The sequence below is a fragment of the Dreissena polymorpha genome, chromosome 8 (genome assembly GCF_020536995.1).
Source record: "Dreissena polymorpha isolate Duluth1 chromosome 8, UMN_Dpol_1.0, whole genome shotgun sequence".
NCBI classification, from domain to species: Eukaryota; Metazoa; Mollusca; class Bivalvia; order Myida; family Dreissenidae; genus Dreissena; species Dreissena polymorpha.
In genome coordinates, this window is record NC_068362.1 from 36,467,019 (window position 1) to 36,484,342 (window position 17,324).

At 38.4% G+C, this 17,324-nt stretch overlaps 1 long non-coding RNA gene across 1 annotated transcript in view; it reads left to right on the top strand.

The window, feature by feature from the left end:
- LOC127841150 (uncharacterized) overlaps positions 1-6,084 on the top strand; it is a 54,526-nt gene extending 48,442 nt beyond the window's left edge. Inside the window, exon 3 of the long non-coding RNA XR_008030735.1 lies at positions 5,813-6,084. This is a non-coding gene — a long non-coding RNA (uncharacterized LOC127841150). The remainder of the gene's footprint in view (positions 1-5,812) is intronic.
- The last annotated feature ends 11,240 nt before the right edge of the window (positions 6,085-17,324 follow it).

Consider the following 17,324-nt stretch of genomic DNA (forward strand, 5'->3'; position numbering starts at 1 on the left):
GGTGAAAGGTCAAGGTCATCTTTCAAGGTCAGAGGTCAAATATATGTGGCCCAAATCGCTTATTTTATGAATACTTTTGCAATATTAAAGATAGCAACTTGATATTTGGCAAGCATGTGTATCTCATGGAGCTGCACAGTTTGAGTGGTGAAGGTCAAGGTCGAGGTCATCCTTCAGGTCAAATATATGGGTCAAAATTGCTCATGTAATGTCACTTCTGCAATATTGAAGCTAGCAATTTTATATTTGAAATGCATGTGTATCTCATGGAGCTGCACATTTTGAGTGGTGAAGGGTGTAGGTCATGGTCATCCTTCAAGGTCAAACGTCATATAGGGGGACATTGTGTTTCACATCGCATCTTTTTTTTTTAAACATCATCTAATAAATTACCACACCCCACATTATACCCCCCTCTCACCCCCACCCCCCTACCCCCCCATCCCCCCCCCCCATTTTTTTTACATCTAATAAATTTCCCCACCCCACATTATTACCCCCTCTCGCCCCCCACATACCTACCCCCCAAACCCCCACCCTCTCACTCCCCCTACCCCCCCTACCCCCCAACCCCCCCACCCCCCATTATTTTTTAAACGTTATAAATTACCACAACCCACATTATATCTCCCTCTCACCCCCACACCCCCCCTACCCCCCACTCCTCCATCCCCCCCAATTTTTTTTAAAACATCTAATAAATTACCACACCCCACATTATACCCCCCTCTCACTCCCCCCCGCTACCCCCCATACCCCCCAATTTTTTTTAACATTAATAAATTACCACACCCCACATTATTACCCCCTCTCACCCCCTACCCCCTTACCCCCCTACCCCCCACCCCCCAATTTTTTTTGAACATCTTATAAATTACCCCACCCCACATTATACCCCCCTCTCACCCCCACCCCCCTACCCCCCACCCCCCAGGGGGGGGGGGAACATCTTAGAAAGGACCACACCCCACATTAGGACCCCCCTCCACCCCCCCCGACCCCCCAACCCCCCAAGAGGTTTGTTAAACAGCGTAGAAAGTTCCCCACCCCATATTATACCCCCCTCTCACCCCCACCCCCCCCTACCCCCCAACCTCCCCCAACCTCCCCCCCCCCCCAATTTTTGTTAAACATCTAATAAATTACCACACACCACATTTACCCACCTCTCACTCCACCCTACACCCCCCACTCCCCACCCTCCCCCCCCCCCAATTTTTTTTTTTTTTAAATATCTAATAAATTACCACACCCCACATTATACCCCCCTCTCACCCCCCACCCCTCCTACCCCCGACCCCCCCCCCCCATTTTTTTTAAAACATCTAATAAATTATCACATCCCACATTATACCCCCCTCTCACTCCCCCCTTGATCATGACTGGCAGATGACCCCTATTGATTTTCAGGTCACTAGGTCAAAGGTTAAGGTCACATTGACTCGAAATAGTACAATGGTTTCCGGATGATAACTTACATTAGGAAACGGTCAAGGTCACAGTGACAAAAAACGTATTCACACAATGGCTGCCACTACAACTGACAGCTCATATGGGGGGCATGCATGTTTTACAAACAGCCCTTGTTTTGCAAACTTCTTGAACAACATGCCCCCAATCTATAAACAAGAGCAGACAACTGTATCAAGCATTTTGTAAGAATTATGGCCCTTTCAGATAATCACAATGGATTGTGAAAAAGTTATAGCCGCTGTCAAGGACATGGAGTTGCAACTTCTTGGAGTTGTGCATAAAATTAGTAATGGGAAAACTCAAGAGGCGACAGTTGTGCTTGAAAAAATTGCCAGGAAAACCAAATGCGATGCACTCACATTGGAATTCAGAAATAAAAAACATATGGAACAGTTGCAATCCCTTACAGAGGAAAATAAAATGTTAAAAGAAAAACTTAAGTATACAGAGACAACAAAATCAAAAGCATTGCAAGAAAATGGTCTTCTTCAAGTCAAGCTTGCTTGTAAAGAAAGGCAATTGGAAGAACTAAAAGCTAAGATTCAAATGCTTGAGAAAGAATTTGTTAATTGCTCTTCTCAAGATATTTTTAATGACAATTTAAATGAAGACATTGCAAACAAATCAGAAGAAAGTGAGTTAGAGCAAGAAATGACCCCCAAAAAGCTGAAAACAACATGACAATTTTATTAAACTTAATTCATGGACATCAAACCTGAACATTGAATATATGGATAAAGAATTGTTATGCCCCCCTTCGAAGAAGAGGGGGTATATTGCTTTGCTCATGTCGGTCGGTCGGTCTGTCGGTCCGTCCACCAGGTGGTTGTCAGACGATAACTCGAGAACGCTTGGGCCTAGGATCATGAAACTTCATAGGTACATTGATCATGACTCGCAGATGACCCCTATTGATTTTGAGGTCACTAGGTCAAAGGTCAAGGTCACGGTGACCTGAAATAGTAAAATGGTTTTTGAATGATTACTCAAGAACGCATACGCCTAGGATCATGAAACTTCATGGGTAGATTGATCATGACATGCAGATGACCCCTATTGATTTTGAGGTCACTAGGTCAAAGGTCAAGGTCACGGTGACCCGAAATAGTAAAATGGTATCCGGATGATAATTCAAGAACGCATACGCTAGGATTATGAAACTTCATAGGTAGATTGATCATGACATGCAGATGACCCCTATTGATTTTGTGGTCACAAGGTCAAAGGTCAAGGTCACGGTGACCGGAAATAGTAAAATGATTTTCGGATGATAACTCAAGAACGCTTTTGCCTAGGATCATGACACTTCATAGGTACATTGATCGTGACCCGCAGATGACCCCTATTGATTTTCAGGTCACTAGGTCAAAGGTCAAGGTCACAGTGCCAAAAATCGTATTCACACAATGGCTGCCACTACAACGGACAGCCCATATGGGGGGCATGCATGTTTTACAAATAGCCTTTGTTTCATAACTAATTTACTATCAATGCCAACTTTGCAATGCCTTCTCAGTGATTATAGATGTGTATTTTCCGTATTTCATTAAAGGGTATTCCTCCTAATTCTACATACAACCCGCTAAGGTTGATTGATTTATTTACACACAGTAATTTCCTTAATAATTATTTTTGTGGACAGCTTGAATATCTTCTCAGACGAGTAATTCAAAATTGATGCTAGTAAGATATCAAAGAGTTTAAGTTTGCTTTTGGTGCTGAATTCTTACATGTTGAATACTGAGAATAGTCCGTGCATTTATTTTGACCCATGGTCTGCTATGCATTTTGAGTTAAAATACATTTTCTGTTTTTAAATAAGTAAACCCCCAAATATTTATGCCTCCCTTCGAAGAAGAGGGGAAATATTGTTTTGCACATGTCGGTCGGTCCGCCAGATGGTTTCTGAATGATAACTCAAGAACGCTTAGGCCTAGGATCATGGAACTTCATAGGTACATTGATCATGACTGGCAGATGACCCCTAATGATTTTTAGGTCACTAGGTCAAAGGTCAAGGTCAAAGTGGCTCAAAATAGTAAAATGGTTTCCGGATGATAACTCAAGAATGCTTAGGCCTAGGATCACGAACCTTCATAGGTACATTGATCATGACTAGCAGATGACCCCTATTGATTTTCAGGTAACTACGTCAAAGGTCAAGGTAACAGTGATTCAAAACAGTAAAATGGTTACCAGATGATAACTACAGAATGCTTACGCCTAGGATCATGAAACTTCATAGGTACATTGATCATGACTGGCAGATGACCCCTATTAATTTTCAGGTCACTAGGTCAAATGTCAAGGTCACAGTGACTCGAAATAGTAAGATGGATTCTGGATGATTACTCAATAATGCTTATGCCTGGGATCATCAAACTTCAGAGGTACATTGATCATGACTTGCAGATGACCCTTATCAATTATCAGGTCACTAGGTCAAAGGTCAAGGTCACAGTGACTCGTAACAGTTTAATGGTTTCCTGATGATAACTCAAGAATAGTTAGGCCCAGGATCATGAAACTTCATAGGTACATTGGTCATGACTGGCAGAATGATCCCTATTGATTTTCAGGTGACTAGGTCAAAGGTCAAGGTCACAGTGAAAAAAAAACGTATTCACACAATGGCTGCCACTACAATGGACAGCCAATATGAGGGGCATGCATGTTTTACAAACAGCCCTTGTTAAAGGAAGTAATAACTTCTAGTTTTTCACCATACAGAAAGATATTGATGTTTGTGTAATGAGTTTCTTATTCGAAAATTAACACTTGTTTTAGCTGTATTTATTTTCAATGTCCATGCATTACAGTATGCTTCTATGTCTGTTAACATGTGTTGTAGTGAGTTTGGTGATGTTGCGGATAGAATTTGATCATCAGCATAGAAAATAAGAAATAATTTCAACTCGTCTTTAGTAAATAAACCATCTAAATCTGTATTTATGTTCTCTAACAGGTCACTAAAAAATTATGTATATATATATTTAGTGTAAAGGAATAGATTTGGAAAACTTAAATAATAATTTGATATATATATATATATATATCTGCTATGATGTTGCAGTACATGTTCTAATCAAAATAAATTCTGATCCCTTTATATACCAGTACGCAAGTGAGTTATTATCCCCCGCTAGAGGCGGAGGGATATTGTTTTGGCGTTGTCCGTCCGTCCGGCTGTCTGTCCGTCTGTCCGTCCGGCACTTTTGTGTCCGGAGCCTTATCTTGGAAGTGCTTTGGCGGATTTCATTGAAACTTCGTATGAGTATATATATGCATAAGAGGATGATGCACGCCAAATGGCATTGTACATCATCTGTTAAAAACAGAGTTATGGCCCTTTGTATCTTGAAAAAATGCTTTTTACTATAGGCACTTTTGTGTGCGGAGCCATATCTTGGAAGTGCTTTGGCGGATTTCATTGAAACTTGGTATGAGTATATATATGCATAAGAGGATGATGCATGCCAAATGGCATTGTATACCATCTGTTAATAACAGAGTTATGGCCCTTTGTATCTTGAAAAAATGCTTTTTACTATAGGCACTTTTGTGTCCGGAGCCATATCTTGGAAGTGCTTTGGCGGATTTCATTGAAACTTGGTATGAGTATATATCCCCTGCCAGAGGTGGAGGGATATTGTTTTGGCGTTGTCCGGCTGTCCGTCCGTCCGTCACTTTTGTGTCCGGAGCCATATCTTAGAAGTGCTTTCGCATATTTCATTGAGACTTCGTATGAGTATATATAAGCATAAGAGGATGATTCACGCCAAATGGCATTGTACACCATCTGTTAAAACCAGAGTTATGGCCCTTTGTATCTTGAAAAAATGCTTTTTACTATAGGCACTTTTGTGTCCGGAGCCATATCTTTTTAACATAACAGATGTTGTGTTCACTCTGCAACACTCTGAAAATTGAGTGTATATAAACATTGAATGTTTTTGTGGAAAACGCACGACTTATTAATTCACCTAAATAAATTTTGAAGGCTCAAGAACCTGCCTCTGTCTTAGTTTTGAGGTATTGTCCTCCGTCCGTTCATCTGTCAGTATGTTCATCCGTCCGATTTGCACCCATCCTCAAACAAAGCATATGTTGCGGGGGATATCAATTCTACGAATTTGCTTGTTATTTACTAGGTTTTACATTATTATGCCCCCCTTCGAAGAAGAGGGGGTATATTGCTTTGCTGATGTCGGTCGGTCTGTCGGTCAGTCCGTCCACCAGGTGGTTGTCAGACGATAACTCAAGAACGCTTGGGCCTAGGATCATAAAACTTCATAGGTACATTGATCATGACTTTCAGATAACCCCTATTGATTTTGAGGTCACTAGGTCAAAGGTCAAGGTCACGGTGACCAGAAATAGTAAAATGGTTTTTGAATAATAACTCAAGAACGCATACGCCTAGGATCATGAAACTTCATGGGTAGATTGATCATGACTTGCAGATGACCCCTATTGATTTTGAGGTCACTAGGTCAAAGGTCAAGGTCACGGTGACCCGAAATAGTAAAATGGTTTCCGGATGATAACTCAAGAAAGCATACGCCTAGGATCATGAAACTTCATAGGTAGATTGATCATGACTTTGCAGATGACCACTATTGATTTTGAGGTCACTAGGTCAAAGGTCAAGGTCACAGTGACCCGAAATAGTAAAATGGTTTTCGGATGATAACTCAAGAACGCATACGCCTAGGATCATGAAACTTCATAGGTAGATTGATCATGACTTGCAGATGACCCCTATTGATTTTGAGGTCACAAGGTCAAAGGACAAGGTCACGGTGATCGGAAATAGTAAAATGATTTTCGGATGATAACTCAAGAACGGTTTTGCCTAGGATCATGACACTTCATAGTTACATTGATCATGACTCGCAGATGACCCCTATAGATTTTCAGGTCACTAGGTCAAAGGTCAAGGTCACAGTGGCTCGAAACAGTAAAATTGTTTGCGGATGATAACTCAAGAATGCTTACGCCTTTGATCATGAAACTTCATAGGAACATTGATCATAACTGGAAGATGACCCCTATTGATTTTCAGGTCACTAGGTCAAAGGTCAAGGTCACAGTGACTCTAAACAGTAAAATGGTTTCCAGATGATAACTCAAGAGGGCTTACGCCTAGGATCATGAAACTTCATAGGTACATTGATAATGACTGGCAGATGACCCCTATTGATTTTCAGGTCACTAGGTCAAAGGTCAAGGTCACAATGACTCGAAATAATAAAATGGTTTCCAGATGATTACTCAAGAATGCTTACGCCTTGGATCATGAAACTTCATAGGTATATTGATCATGACTGTCAGATGACCCCTCTTAATTTTCAGGTCACTAGGTCAAAGGTCAAGGCCACAGTGACTCGAAACAGTAAAATGGTTTCCTGATGATAACTCAAGAATAATTAGGCCTAGGATCATGAAACTTCAGAGGTACATTGATCATGACTGGCAAATGTCCCCTATTGATTTTCATGTCACTAGATCAAAGGTCAAGTTCACAGTGCCCCAAAAGTATTCACACAATGGCTGCCACTACAACTGACAGCCCATATGAGGGGCATGCATGTTTTACAAACAGCCCTTGTTCAAAACTGAACCTGTAGCCGAGCGCACCCGTTATGTGGTGCTCTTGTTTATTCCAGACATGAATTTTCTTCTTGGAAACCGTGGAGCTCACATTTATAATGGAAACATCTATTGGTGCAGAACATGTTTCAAAGAATTTACTACAGAAAAGGGACTTTCCAAACATACATGTCCCCGATGTGAAACGTGTAATATTATCTGTTCCTCTACCCAACGACTGAAGACACATGTTTGTAAAGGCCAGTTTTCATGTAATTTTTGTAAAAGAACATTTTCAACAGAGCATCTTTTAGAAAAGCACAAATGTACATTCTGCAAAAATTGTAAGCTGCTATATAGCACTAACCAAAAACTTTTATCACACAAATGTAACAATGATTCCGGTGTTCACCTCAGAGCAGTAAATAATGAAGAAATTAATGAATTCCAAATAAGAACATTTTCACCTATTGATTTTGAGTGGCAGTCATCCTTTTGCTCACAACTTAAATTGCAACTTTTAAAACAATCTACTACAGCTGCAAGGAGCTTGCTCATGCTTCGTGATACAGAACCACTGGCAACAGAAAGTATTATTGGGGATGGAAACTGTTTCTTCCGTTCACTGTCCTACATTATAACGGGTAGTGAGAGCCAGCACTTCCAGGTGAGAAAGGCAGTTTGTGCTCACATGCATGTCATCCCCATACAAAAAGTTATGCATTCCCCTTGCCAAATTCATGAGTACCTAATGACATCAAAAATGGAACAAATTGGTCAGTGGGCAACAGAAGTGGAAATATTTGCTGCAGCAAATCTGTTACAATCAAATATATATATGTACACTAAAGTTGGTGTAAATTGGAAATGGGCAGAATTTAAGCATGACTATTTACAAAGAACGTCTGTAGGATTGCCAAATGTAGCTATATATATAAAACATAGAAATACAAATCATTTTGAGCCTGTGATGAGTGTTCAACAAAACAGTTTAAGTCTTACAGGAACAGACCTACTACAAAAAGAAATTCTACGTCAGCTTCAATTGTCCGAAGCAAAGGCTAAAAACTCAAGCAATTCAGCTGTGGTGAGAGAAAAAGATAGAGAACGAAAGCAAAAGAAAAGACAATCAGCTGAGTATAAACAAACAGAAAATATAAGAAAGAAAAATTCTTCTGAAAACAGAGAGCATGAAAAAATACATAAGCGAGTCAAAAGACAGTCAGATGAGTACAAAAAGAGTGAAAGTACAAGAAAAAAAATTCTTCTAACAACAGAGAGCATGAAAAAATACAAATGCGAGTCAAAAGACAGTCAGATGAGTACAAAAAGAGTGAAAGTACAAGAAAAAGAAATTCTTCTAAAAACAGAGAGCATGAAAAAATACAAATGCGAGTCAAAAGACAGTCATATGAGTACAAAAAGAGAGAAAGTACAAGAAAAAGAAATTCTTCTAAAAACAGAGAGCATGAAAAAATACAAATGCGAGTCAAAAGACAGTCAGATGAGTACAAAAAGAGAGAAAGTACAAGAAAAAGAAATTCTTCTAAAAACAGAGAGCATGAAAAAATACAAATGCGAGTCAAAAGACAGTCAGATGAGTACAAGAAGAGTGAAAGTACAAGAAAAATAAATTCTTCTGAAAACAGAGAGCATGAAAAAATACATAAGCGAGTCAAAAGACAGTCAGATGAGTACAAAAAGAGTGAAAGTACAAGAAAAATAAATTCTTCTGAAAACAGAGAGCATGAAAAAATACATAAGCGAGTCAAAAGACAGTCAGATGAGTACAAAAAGAGTGAAAGTACAAGAAAAATAAATTCTGAAAACAGAGAGCATGAAAAAATACATAAGCGAGTCAAAAGACAGTTAGATGAGTACAAAAAGAGTGAAAGTACAAGAAAAATAAATTCTTCTAAAAACAGAGAGCATGAAAAAATACATAAGCGAGTCAAAAGACAGTCAGATGAGTACAAAAAGAGTGAAAGTACAAGAAAAAGAAATTCTTCTGAAAACAGAGAGCATGAAAAAATAAATAAGAAAAGACAACGAGTTGATGCTAATTTCAAAGAACAAGAGACAAAAAGGAAGAAGTACAATATGGAAAAAAACATGATCAATAATTTTCACAAAAAAGTACGGAGTGGTCCAAACTTTATATGCACCATTTGTGATCAACTCTGGTATAAAAATAATGTTACCTCACTATCAACAGTGAAAAAAGGAAATGACATTTTAAAAGATAGTTGTTTAATGGAAATCAAAAGTTCAAATGGAAAAGTGTACATTTGTTCAACATGTAAATCCCATGTATCCAATAAAAGAATACCTCCTCTATCTAGACAAAATGGTGTTTTTTTTGAAAATCTACCGCAAGAATTAGACTTAACACAACTGGAAGAGAGATTAGTAGCAGCAAGAATTCCGTTTATGCAGATGAGAGAGCTACCAAGAGGGGGCCAAGTAAGCATAACAGGAAATGTTGTCAATGTGCCAACTGATGTCAATAAAACAGCAAGAATTTTACCACGAAGACAGTGTGATGATGAGTGCATTCCAATAAAACTGAAAAGGAGACTTGGCTATAAACAGCACTACCTTTATGAATATGTGCGACCAAACAAAGTTATAGGTGCAATCAAGTGGCTCACAGAGCACAGTATTTTGTATCAGCAAGAAGGTATCATTATTGATGAAGAGTGGGAGCAACACCTAAAGTCTGGTACAGATGTGAACCCTATTGAACTTGTGGAGACTGGCACTATGGAATACTCAGTGAAACATCATAAAACTGATTCGGATTTAAGCCTTGAGGAACAACAAAGCAATGATGATTTGGAATATGAAAGGTTGGAAGGTGTTTTTGATAAAGATCCATTAGATGGGGCCAGTGCAGGTCCTTTGGATACTCTACTGCAAGCACAAAATATAATGGAAGAAACCAGAGACATTTTGTCAGTTGCACCAGGTGAAGGAAGTAGCCCATTAAGCATTTTTTTAGACAAACATGCAGAATCATTATCTTTTCCTTCTCTATATTGCGGCAAAGAAATGAAAAGTGAAAATGATTATGATGTAAAAGTTCATTATACTGATTTATGTAAATCTGAACTCCGACGCACTGATAGAAGAGTTGCGGGACATATTCCAAATCTTTTTTTCAAATTGAAAAAAGTCCAGATGAAACATATTTTAGACAAGGCCAATATCTGTCTTCGAAAAACATGTGGAAAGCAGCAAAACCTTACTGCTGGATTCCTGAAATCTAGAGATAACTTAAACACAATAATTCACACTGACTTAGGCTTCCGAGTGTTCAAAGAACTTCGTGGATCACCACCTTATTGGGAAAAGGTAAAGAAAGACCTCTTTGCGTTGATACGATATCTTGGCATACCAACATGGTTTGCATCTTTTTCATCAGCAGATACCCGATGGACACACTTATTGCAAATACTAGGGGAAACAGTTGACAAAAAGAAGTATTCCAAAGAAGAAGTCCATCAATTTTCATGGTTTAAGAAACAAGAGCTGGTGAAAAAAGATCCTGTGACATGTGCACGACATTTTGATTACCAGGTTAGAACATTCATCAACACTGTCCTCAACAACTCTTCACACCCAGTAGGTGAAATACAAGATTTCTTTTACAAAGTGGAATTCCAGATGCGAGGCTCCCCACATATTCATATGCTTGTGTGGGTGAAGGATGCTCCAAAGTATGAAGAAAATAAAGAAGAAGATGTTTTACATTTCATCCGCAAATATGTCACTTGTGCGAAATCAGAAGAGCTTGTGGACCTCATTAACTTACAAACACATTCACATTCTAGGACCTGTAAGAAAAACAACAAACCAATATGCCGCTTTAATTTTCCTTTGCCGCCAATGGATGAGACAATTATTCTCCAGCCTCTGCAGTGTGAAGTAGGTGAAGATGAACAAAAGCATAAACACAGTTGGGATAAGATCAGCGAATTCCTTCATAAACCCAAACCAGAAGATCATTACCTAGACTTCAACCAATTCCTAACCCTCCTGAACATGAATAAGGAAGATTATTTGAAAGCAGTGAGATCTTCATTATCTTCACCAAGAGTGTTTTTGAAAAGGTCATTATCAGAAACAAGAATAAACAACTACAACCCTATTCTCCTCAAATGTTGGCGTGCAAATATGGATTTACAGTATGTTATAGATGCATACTCCTGCGCCATGTACATAATTAGCTATATAGCAAAAAGTCAGAGAGGAATGAGCAATCTACTATACCATGCTGCAAAAGAAGCAAGAGAGGGAAATAATGACATCAGGCAACAGGTTAAGTTCATTGGCAACAAGTTTTTGAACAATGTAGAAATTTCTGCACAAGAAGCAGTATTCACCTTGCTGCAAATACCATTGTACAAAGCAACAAGAGATGTGATTTTCATAAACACCAGTCCTGTAGAAAAAAGAACAGTGATGTTAAAAGACTTCAGTACCATTGAAAATTTGCCAGATGATAGTGATGATGTCATTGCAGAAGGCATTCTACAACAATACAGTAGAAGACCACCCCAGTTGGACACACTTTGCCTAGCTGATTATGTTTCAAAATATAAAAGAATCAGACAGACAAGTGCTACAAAGAGGAAACAGACTTTTATGGATTACAATTCTGATGAAAACGATCAGCCATATGATGAAAACTGCAAACAATTTTATGAACTAGGCAATGGTTACAAGCTTGTAAGAAGACAAAAACAAGTATGTATCCGTTACGTTAGGTTTCATCCTGATAAAGATTCTGAGAACTATTACAGAGAATCATTAATGTTATTTTATCCATGGAGATGCGAAGATGAATTAATTGGTCTTTCTCAGTCATACTGTGAACAATTTCAGGTACTGACTAATATCAATGACACTATTACTGAGAAAATAAAAGAATACAATCACAAGACGAAGGAAATCGATGAGGCAGTGGAAAAGCTTCAAGAAATAGATGAAGATGTACTACAAGAACAATGGAACCAAGTAGCTCCAAATACACAGCATGTTGAGGAGGAATGTGCACTTCTTGAAGTTGATCCATTGTTTGCTTCACTAGATCCAGAGGACAGTTCACCAGAAGCAGTAGAGTTGAATGTTGGGTTAGGAGTACAAGGTACAGCAACAAAGGAATCATGTGTTATAAACATGGTAACTGATGATAAATATACTCAGTTGATCCGATCACTTAATACACAACAGAGGATTTTCTTTTATTATGTACTTCATAAGGTTAAGAACTCAGACACCCCATTCTTTACCTTCTTAACAGGTGGGGCAGGTGTTGGAAAAACAGCCTTGACCCATGCAGTTTACCAGATGTTGTTGCGCTACTTGAATAAAGAACCTGGTGCAAACCCAGATGACTTAAAAGTTTTACTAGGAGCACCAACAGGAAAGGCAGCCTTTTTAATAGGTGGCAATACACTACATCATATTTTTCAGATTCCTGCCTCACAAGGATTTCAGTATAAAAAATTGTCAAATGAAAAGCGCAATTCATTAAGATGTAGTTTTAAATCTGTCCGTGTACTTATTATAGATGAGTGCTCTATGGTTGGAAATAACATGTTTAATTTTATTAATCTGAGATTGCAGGAGATTATGGGAAACATTAAGGATTTTGGAGGCTTATCTGTCATTGCGGTTGGTGATTTTTACCAATTGAAACCTGTGTTTGATGACTGGATCTTCAACAATCTAAAAGATGACTATGGACCACTTGCAAGAAATCTATGGAAGGATTTGTTTGAAGTATTTTGTCTGACACAAATCATGAGACAAAAAGATGATGCTCCTTATGCGGAGTTACTCAACCGCTTGCGCACAGGAGATCATAACAATGAAGACATAAGCATTCTGAAAACTAGAGTTATCGGAACCTCCTACTTGACAAATGAATATCCAACAAACACAACACATATTTTTATGACCAATGAAAAAGTTGATGCACACAATGACTTAGTTTATACACTAGCAAGTCAGACTGATAAGATTCGCCTCACTGCCTGGGATGTTGTTATAGGAGATGTTGCAGAAAATGTCAAAGATGAAATAATACAGAAAATACCAAATAAACTTTCAAAAACAATGGGACTCTCCAAAACCCTTAGCATATCACTGCAGTCAAGAGTAGAATTATCTACCAATGTGGATGTTGATGATGGATTAGCCAATGGTGCATCTGGTCAAGTGATGGGATTAACACACTCAAAAATATCTCATAAGGGTATAATTGTGTGGGTGAAATTTGAGAATGACAAAATTGGAATAAAAACTAGACAATCACACTTACACCTCTATACACAGAAAATTCCTAATTCTTGGACTCCAGTTGAAGAAATTAAAAGACAATTTCCAGTGGGCAAATATAGAAATGCGGAGGTACTCAGGACTCAGATCCCTCTGAGACCAGCTTCAGCAAAAACTGCACACAGATGTCAAGGAGACACTATGGAGGCAGCAGTTGTAGATTTTGAAGGAAGATCAAGATGTCATTGTCACTATGTAGCCTTGAGCAGAGTGAAGTCATTGAATCAAGTCTTCATCCGCACTTTAAATGAAGGGAAGATATGTGTTAGCTCATCAGTTAAAGATGAAATGAACAGACTTTTTCTTGAAAAGAAATTGTGTCATTCATTAATTTTCCCAACAAATATTGATGAAAAAAATATTACTGTCATGTTTCACAATGCAAGGTCTCTGCATGCTCATTTTCTGGATATAGAGCTAGATCCTAATTTTAATTCAGCAGATGTGAATATTTTCGTAGAAACAAAACTGTCTAAAAAAGACAACATAGAAGACTACATGCTTACCGGCTACCATTTAAAGCGCTTTGACTGTTCTTTGAGTGAATTTGACTCTACAAGATCTCCATATGGAATTGCTGTATATTACAAACATTGTGCATACAAAATCAGGAATCACATGAAAATTATTCCTTCTCAAGGAGTTATTGAGTCAGTAACTATCAATTTGAATCCTTATAACATTAATGTTGTATGTTTATATGTGTCACCAAAAATATCAAGAAGTGAAACAAATTATTTCCTCCAAGATTTGCTGTCACCTTTATCATCAAGTTCTATAATCATTCTGGGAGATTTCAATATTGACCTTAAATCAAATACACCATTGGAGACACTCTCTGGCTTCCATCAGTACATCACGACACCTACTACAGACTATAAGTCTATACTTGATCATATATATTCAAATCTGGATGACAGGATCTTGATGACCGGTGTTTTTGACAGCTATTTTTCTGACCACAAACCAATATGGGCATCTTTCAGTCCAGTTGACATCTAATGAAAAGTATGAAGTTTTTATTTACTGGACATACAAGTGTAAAAGGTTTCAATCATTTTTAGTGGACATATAAGTGTAAAATGTTTTAGTGGACATTGTAAGTGTAAAAAGTTGTAATCCTTTTTTAGTAGACATAAATTTGGAAAAGGTTTTAATATTTTTAGTGAACATATAAGTGCTTTTTGAAATTTGAAGAATGAAGATAAATTAAGAGAATATACCATACAAATGGTTTGAATTCTGTTCTGCCAGACCCCACTGCACCTGGCAGTGATTACAAACCAACCAAAGGCAGATGACCTTTTGATTCATGCGAGGGCAGACACTGCCCTAGTGGACCATGTAGGCGTCAAACCAGCCCACCTTTTAGTGCTCTACAATAGAATCGATTGCCTGAACAACCTGCTCCGGTACTTTAGGCCAACAACATGAAACCCACAGAAGCTTTTCCCGAACTGAATGTCGGGTGCTATAATGGCAAGTGTTTTTTTTTCAGGAAATGCAATGATTCACTAAATTCCATGGATATTCAATGTGATTTTGAAGTATTTAAAGTATGTTTACAGTAACTCTTATATGATGTATACCCTACCATTTACATATATTTAACCCCCATGTAATACTGGTCAATGAAATATCTACAGGTTACACGCCTAAACATCATGCTGCAAAGTCTGAAAACCTGGCGGCCATGAAGCTCCTGATTCATGGCAAGGCGGATGTTAACATGCCGGATGTGAAGAGTGGACGGACACCTCTGCATCAGGCTGTTGTGAACGATGAGCTCTCTTTGGCTTTCTTCATTTGACACATTGAAGTATTGTCTGACCTGGCAATGTGGTAAAATAGAACAGAAGTTCATTTCATGTGATATAATTCTTAATTTGATGTATTAAAGTCTTGTCATACTTTGGTTATTCCACATTAGTGACACATGCAACTGGAGATCTGTTGTTGAATTATATGAAGCTCTCTTTACAGACAGGAGCCCATGTGAATACTGCCCAGTTTGATGGTAACACTGCTCCGCACATCGCCTGTGGCCGTGGAAACGTTGGAATGGCAGGCGGGGCCGACCCAGAAATTGATTACAACAAGTACAGATTGTTTTGAAATTGATTGTAATGTTTGGGTGTGGAGAGTCACAGTCTTTTACTATTGGAACTCTAAACTGTGTCTTATAACAATCCAGCTAGAATGGATTGTTTGAGCAAGTACAATCACTACTGCAGAAAACTGTGTCAGAAAGTACCCTAACTTGCAATTGTGTTGGTGTTCAAGGTTTAAGGTTTTCAGAATGCAAACCCTTTTAAAAATGTTGAAGTGCTAAAGAATATGCTTACATGTACATATATACTTTCTCTCTTAAGGGTGTGATTTAAAGGAGCTTTTTAACCAGGTTTTCCGAAGGAAAAAAACTGGTTATTAGATTGGCCAATGTCGGCGGGCTGGTGGGCGGGCGGAACAAGCCATAACTTTGTCTTTCATGGTGAGATTTTAAAATCACTTGGCACATTTTTTCACCATCATTAGACGGTGTGTTGCGCGAAAGAATTGTGTCAATATTTTGAAGGTCAATGTCACACTTTGAGTTCAAAGGTCAAAAATGGTCATAAATGAGCTTGTCCGGACCATTGCTATGTCATTCATTGTGAGATTTATAAATCATTTGGCACACTTGTTCACCATAATAGGATGGTGTCTCGCATGAAAGAATCATGTCAATATCTCCAAGGTCAAGTTTGCCATGACTAAAAATATATTTATTTTGAAACAAACTTACAAAGGGGGGTAATTTTGTTTATTCAGTTCAAAAGTTCAGTTTGAGTTGTCTCCCTTTATCAGACTTTTTTTTCACAATGAAAACCTTGTGTGACCATTTTGTCCATTGTTTTTCCATTTTTTTCTCATTTTGAAAGATCATCTAATAAATAACCACACACCACACTATACCCCCCTCTCAACACGCCCCCCCCCACCCCCGACTCCCAAAACATTTTTTTTTAAACATGGTTAAAAAAACACAAATTTTTATTTTTACCATTTTATTATTGAAAGATTTTCTAACCATCCCACCAAAGACCCCCCCCCCCCATTTTTTTCTTTCTTTTCTTTTTGGAAAGTTTTTAAATGACCACACACCCACACTTTACACACCTCCACCCCCACCCCTCCCCCATTTTCATTGAAGTATTGTGATAGGTCCTATCACCTCTAAAAAGCAAAAATAGATGAGCGGTCTGCACCCGCTAGGCGGTGCTCTTGTTAAAGCTTTTCTATGTTCTGCACTTTTGTTGTGTTTGACTATGGTGTCTCTTTGAATGTTGCACGAGCCCTCTCTCGCCCAGACAGACGCCACATTGTGTTTAATACAAGAAGAACATTTCAAATGAATAATGGCATCCGAGCCTTAAATCTGTAACCAGGGAAAGTCATTGTTCCATGCCGAAATCTGTTTTTGGGTGATACAGCGATGTTTGGGTTTGGAGATCTTAGAGAGCACCTCATCAACCGCTTTTGACACTGTATCAGATAAAAGACTGCCAACAATAGACTTTGGAATATGTTCTCGCCGCGAAATGAAACTCAGTATACTTGGCGTTGTCGCAGAATGAATATTCTTTGGAACTCGTCCACGCTTTGCAACCACCATGTTTCATTTTGTAAACAGAAGAGCGGAAACGCAAATGCGAATATTATTGGTTACAATCAACTTATTCACGGTTCGGGTATATGAACTCTCGTTTTCATTTAACTTTCGCTGCGCAGAAATCGGAAATTCCGTACGATCAAACGGTCAGTCATAATTCTGATCCATCTGTCTCAATTCGTTTTGATACAATGGATTTTGACTTTCTTGTTTTTCTTTAAATACAAATCGTAATAACGATAAAACGATGCTTATCTGGAGC